Raw genomic sequence first — 6,532 nt, 5'->3', positions numbered from 1 at the left:
GTATAAATTTTACATTATTTGTATTAGAAAATAAAAATAAAAAAGATTAAGATTTTGCGTTGGGAAGGCCCAATTTCGAATAGCCTAAAACATTTAGTCCATAACCCTTCTAAGCTAATAGCACCCAACTTCCCTTTTAAAAGGACATCAACAAAAAAGACTAGAGGACCCTAGACGAAAAACAAGAAAAAGCGCCTCTGCCTTATTTTTATTTTTTAGACCATCGTCTTTCCTCTCCTAAGCATCAGCCGCATCCCCCCCAAAAGAAAGGCTCATGCCTCTGCCATCTCGAACGACGGTGACCATTTGGTAATGATAGCCAATTTTTGGATTCGGATTTCATTTCTCTTCTTTAGTCTTTCACTGGCAAAACTCAACCTCTCTACCGTGTTTTCCCACAAAATCAATTTGGATCCATTTCTATCTTTTTCTTTTTTCAAGAATACTCATTTCATTTTTTAATTCATACCCTTTGATTTCGTTCCATTTGCTAGTTTTTAGCATCTGGGTTTTGATTTATCTTGATATTTCTCAAATGGGGTTTGCTTAATTCAGTAAATAAACCCAAAAAGTAGAATCTTGGTATGGGATTTTGGGTTTTGTATTTTTGGGTCATTTTCGTAATTTTGAAGCTCTTGTTCAATGGTGATTGGAATTAAGTGTTAACCAGAAAACATGATGAGTTTGAAGGACTGAAATAAGTGTACTGTCCGTCGAATTTTGGTTCTAAAAATGGAGGACGTCCGAGGTCGCGTTTCATTCGAGTTTTCTGGTCGAGATCCTGTCGAAGGTGCACACAGACCTATTTATATTTATGCTTGAATGTTATGACATAATTGCCATATTTTTCTCATTAATTGAATGATGAATTTGCTTTTGTTGTTGTACGAGTCAATTCCTTCTATAGCATATGGTGGAAGTGAGCTATAAGTTAGTTTCAAATACTGCACACATAATAATATGTTAAGGTTTAAGCTACAACAATTAGCTGAGATGAAATTAGCCTATTTTTCCTAACTTATTAGCATCAACTCGGAGCACTAGTTATTATTAATTCATATAAAAACGAAGTTCGGACTTTTAACCTCTATAGGATCTCGATTTCAGATACAGTCTATCTCGAATTTTTATTATGGTGAATAAATTTAATGAGGGTGCCTATGTAATGAAATATTTCATTGACCTTTTAAGTTCTTAGTTTACGGATCTGCTTGCTAATGGCGTGATTATCATGTTAAGAAACTGCAGTGTTGAAAATTTAAATAGGCTTGTTAGTGTAATAAACAAATTCCAAACAAGCCTTAATTTTGCTCCCACAATTCCAATTTCCATAACCTATGGCCTTCCAATAATCTCAAAGTAAGCAAAATAAAAATATTCGTAGTTTGCTTTAGTCGCGACTTAGTCTATTCGTGATTGTGTACATGTTCGCATGACATATTTACGATTTTCAAAATAAATCGAGGTATGCGTTCGCGCAACTTCGGCCAAACTTTCTTATTATTAACAAAGCGTGATTAATGGTGTACACGTACGCATGACATGATTCTTGACGCACCAAACAAAATGAGTACACGTACGCGTGACTCGTTTTAAGATAATTCCATAATTCAATTATTAAAAGCGGTAAAGGGTAAAATGCACGTAGGTTTAAAGTACATAATTAAATAAATTGATTAAGCCATGTATGATTAAAGCGACCGTGCTGAAACCACAGAACTCGGGAGTGCCTAACACCTTCTCCTAGGTTAACAGAATTCCTTACCTAGTCTTTCTGTTTCGCAGACTTTTAAATAAGGTCAAATCTTCCTCGATTTGGGATTTAAAATAAACCGGTGACTTGGGACACCATGAATTATCCCAAGTGGCGACTCTGAATAAATAAATAATCTCATTTCGATTATGTCACTTTATTGAAAAAAACCTTTATATTCCCTTTCGGGATAAAGGAGGTGTGACAACTCTGGCGACTCTGCTGGGGACCGAACCCAGAATCTCTGGTTCAGGGTTCGAGAATTCGAGCTTGTTAATGTGATTTTTACTTGGCTTTATTAATTATTGATATTACTGTATTTTGTGGGCCTAATGTGCTAATTGCCGCTTTAATATTATTTGAACTGTATTAAACTGTCTTCTTACGCCTCCCTTCTGAGTCTTCTAAAAATGGTGCACGCATTCGCGCGGCCCAGTTTTCTGTTAAAGGTCGTACCAAATAGAATGAGGATGGACCAGCCACTAGGTCGGGTAGACTTTCGTGCTCCCGGTACGTCGCTCCCACCTCGGCTCACGCAGAATCCTTTACCTGCACATGATGATGCACAATTTTTGGGGATGATGCGTGGTGACATGGAGAATTAGAATCCTCTCGGGAACTTGCCGACTGAAATTGAGAAGGCCATGGTGATTCTGATGAGCAAATTTTTGGCTAAATGTCAATCTTAGCAATTGAAAAGTCATTCCCTCCTCACTAGGAAGGAATCTTGGTAGCTTGTTTTGATGTTTTTTCTATTATCTGGGTTATTTCAGGGTTGTGATCCAGATTTTATTTGTTTTATTGAATCAAACCCTTATATCCCTCCATTCCGTATGCGTGAGTCTTGTCCGTTTGTTCTGTTTCTATTTTCATTATTCGGGTCATTTTAGGGTTGTTACTCGGATCTTAGGTTGTTTGTCTTGTTTTTAAACCCTTCCATCCTTTACTCAATGAAATAAAGTTTGTCCCTTTATGTCATTCCATGCTTAGTTCTTTCGCCGCTAGTTCTAGTGACATGACATGCATGCGGAATTTTCTGCCAGATCTTAGAAAACTGATTTAATATTGAATTGGATAATCGAGAAAAAGACATTTTTGAAGAAGAATCAATTGAAGTTTGTTGGAAGTTTGATGTTAATGGATGAAAGGTGTCTTTCGACCACGACACACCAAGAAGATAGGCATGTTCATCAATGCTGTGATCGCAAAAGGATACTATGTTTGGCAATCTCGAGGCCGGGAGGCCCTTTTTCTGCTATCCAAACACTTTATACCCTTCGTTATCCTTTTTGAGCCTGTGTTATTTTCTTCGACCACCCTCTTTTGGAATCATGTTAAGAGTCAAAAGTCCAAAAATAAAAATGAAAAAAATGAAAAAAAAAGTCTATGCCCCAAGAATAAAAACTGGGGCAATTTTTAGAAAGTTCAAATGAAAAAAAGAGAGAAGAAAAGAATAGTGGAAGGTCCATGCCCTTAGAAAATAGAAGCTGGGGCAACTTGTTTTGAAAATTAAAAAAACAAAAGACAAATAAAAGAAAGAAAGATTAAAAAAAATATAGTTAGGTCAGGTGTTTGAACTACGTTCGACCTGATTCCTTAACAAAAAAAAAGGATACGTAGGCAGCCTTACACGGTTCGGTCCAACCAAATAAGAGTCAAAAAAAAATCCAAAAGTCCCCAGTATCTGGAACTTGGGCAAAGATTTTATTTTACTTTTGAAAGAGTTGTAAGTCTACAACCCCTCATTTTGAGTCTACTTTGAGCCTTCATGCCAACTCTTCTTTCCAACCTTATCCAAAACCTTCCAAATAAAGACCTCCCGATATGCCTTCAAGAATGCCAAGAGAAGCATGCAATAGAACAATGTCAAGTTGCTCACATAAGAAGGCAAAAGAAAAAGAAAGGAAAAAAAATGAGAGAGTCTTACTAGTGAAAACCCTCACGGGCACTGTAAGGCGATGGTAAGCAGAGATGAATAAATGAGAGAGACTTGTTGGTGAAAACCCCTCGGGGCAACACTAGTCGAAAGTGAGTCGTGAAGCTGATGCAAAGGATTATCAGCTAAAAAATCTGCTAATTTTATCGCGGTTCTGGGTTGGTATGTGATATCATATTCACTTAGTTCTATAGGCCATTTAGCTAACCTACCAGACAACTCATGCTTGTGTAATATATTGCGTAATGGACAAACAGTTACTACGATAATGGGATGACATTGAAAATAAGGCCTTAGCTTTCTAGATGTCATGATTAGTGCAAGTGCAAGCTTTTCTAGTTGAGGATATCGTGTCTCCGCATCTAATAATAATTTACTGACAAAATAAATTGGAGACTGTTTACCTTGGTCTTCTCGAACTAAAACAGCACTTACTGTTACTTCTGAGACGGCAAGATAAATGAGCAATCTTTTTCCAACCTTTGGTTTTGCAAGCAACGGCGGATTTGACAGGTATGTTTTCAAATTTTTAGTGCATGTTGACACTCCTCAGTCCATTCAAACTGATCTTGCTTTTTGAGGGCAAAAAAGAATTTAAAGCATTTTTCGGATGATTTGGAAATAAATCTTCCCAAGGCTACAATTCTCCCTGTCAACCTCTGTACCTCTTTTTTACTTGTAAGCATGTCAGCGATTTCCTCAATGGCTTTAATCTGTGCGGGATTCACTTCAATACCACGGTTAAAAACAAGAAAGCCTAAAAACTTACCTGATGCAACACTGAATGCACATTTCTCAGGATTTAACTTCATATTAAATTTCCGCAAGATCTGAAATGTTTCTGACAAGTGTGATATGTGATTCCCTGAATGTAGACTTTTGACAAGCATATCGTCTATATAGACCTCCATAGTTTTTCCCAGTTGATCTTGAAACATTTTGGTCACCAATCTTTGATATGTTGCACCAACATTTTTGAGACCAAAAGGCATTACTTTATAACAGTAAGTCTCCCTGTTAGTTATAAATGAAGTTTTTTCTTCATGTATGGGATCCATTTTGATTTGGTTGTATCCTGAGTATGCATCTAAAAAACTTAACAACTCATGTCCTACAGTAGCATCAATTAGTTGATCTATATGTGGTAATGGAAAAGAATCATTAGGACAAGCTTTGTTAAGATCTGTATAATCTACACAAACTCGCCATTTACCGTTCTTTTTAGGTACCACAACAGTGTTGGCTAACCAATTAGGATACTTTACCTCACGGATAGATCCATTGTTTAATAATTTTTGGACCTCATCTTGAATCACCTGATTTTTGAAAGTTCTTTGCTTTCTCTTCTTTTGTTTGATAGGTGGATAAGACGGGTCTTCTTTTAATTTGTGAGTCATTACCTCCGGTGATATACCTGTGACGACCCGGCCGGTCGTCTTAAGAATTAACGCCCTGATCCCCTATTAACTGCTTTCCCCAAGTTTATTTCTGCCATTTTGATTTGCCGGGACGTTCGGTTTTGAGTTTCGAAGAGTTCTGTGACACTTAGTCCCTAAATGAGAGCTTAAGTGTTGGAAAGTTGCCCGCAGTCGGAACAGTGTGAAGATGGCCTCGGAATGGAAATCCGATGGTTTCGTTAGCTCCGTTAGGTGATATCGGGGTTAGGAGCGTGTTCGGAATGTGTTTTGGAGGTCCGTAGCTAATTTAGGCTTGAAATGCTGAAGTTTGAATTTTTGAAGTTTCCGGTCCGATAGTGAGATTTTGATCCGAGGGTCGGAATGGAATTCCGGAAGTTGTAGTAGCTCCGTCATGTTATTTGGAATGTGTGTGTAAAATTTCAGGTCATTCGGACGAGGTTTGGTTAGGTTTTTGATCGAAAGCGTGTTTTGTTAGAATTTAAAGTTCTTAGGCTTAAATCATTGGTTAATTCGAGTTTCTAACGTTGTTTTAGGTGGTTTAAGGGTTGGTACAAGTTTGAATGAGGTATTAGGTGTTATTGGTGCTATTGGTTGAGGTCCTGGGGGCCTCGGGATGATTTCGGGTGGTTGACGGAAAGATTTTTGAAGTTGAGAGATGGCAGATTTTTGCTGCTTCTGGAATTTTTACATCTGTGGTTTGGGAACCGCAAATGCGGCTAAGGAAACCGCTGAAGCGGGTTTAGGGTGGTTCAGCAGCTTCCGCAGACGCGGTGGATTTCTGCAGAAGCGGAACCGCATCTGCGAGATCAAGACCGCAGATGCGAAAATTTGAGTCCTTAATGAAAGCCGCAGAAGCGGCACATATTCCGCAGAAGCGGGACCGCAGATGCGGTCCCTTGACCGCAGAAGCGGAAATCACTGGACTGAAATATGAAATTCGAGGGTTTAGTTTCAAAAGTTAGAAAAATCAAATTGGAGCTCGGGAGAGGGCGATTTTGAGGGGGATTTGAAGAGGAGATCATTGGGTAACGTTTCTTTAATCCTTTCTAGTTATATTCCACCAATCTATAGTTAATTTTATCATTTAAATTCGGATTGGGGATCAAAAATTGGGAAAAATTTGAAGAAACTTCTTAGACCGAATTATTGAGTTTCGAGTGGGTATTTGACCTCCGATTTGGGAGATTTTTGTATGGTTAGACTCGTGAGAGTGCGAGGGTTCTGAAAATGTAAAATTTATCCGATTCCGAGACGTTGGCCTGAGGGGCGTTTTGGTCATTTTAACTAAATTCGCGTCTTAGCTTTAAATTAAATAGTAGAATCAATTGCTTGTGATGTTATTTACAATGTGTAATTGAATTGAATAGATTTGGGCCATTTGGAGTCGGATACTCGTGGCAAAAGTGTAGTTTCAAGTTGATTTTG

The sequence above is a fragment of the Nicotiana attenuata genome, unplaced genomic scaffold (genome assembly GCF_001879085.1).
Source record: "Nicotiana attenuata strain UT unplaced genomic scaffold, NIATTr2, whole genome shotgun sequence".
NCBI lineage: Eukaryota > Viridiplantae > Streptophyta > Magnoliopsida > Solanales > Solanaceae > Nicotiana > Nicotiana attenuata.
Note: the sequence above shows the minus strand (reverse complement) of the source record.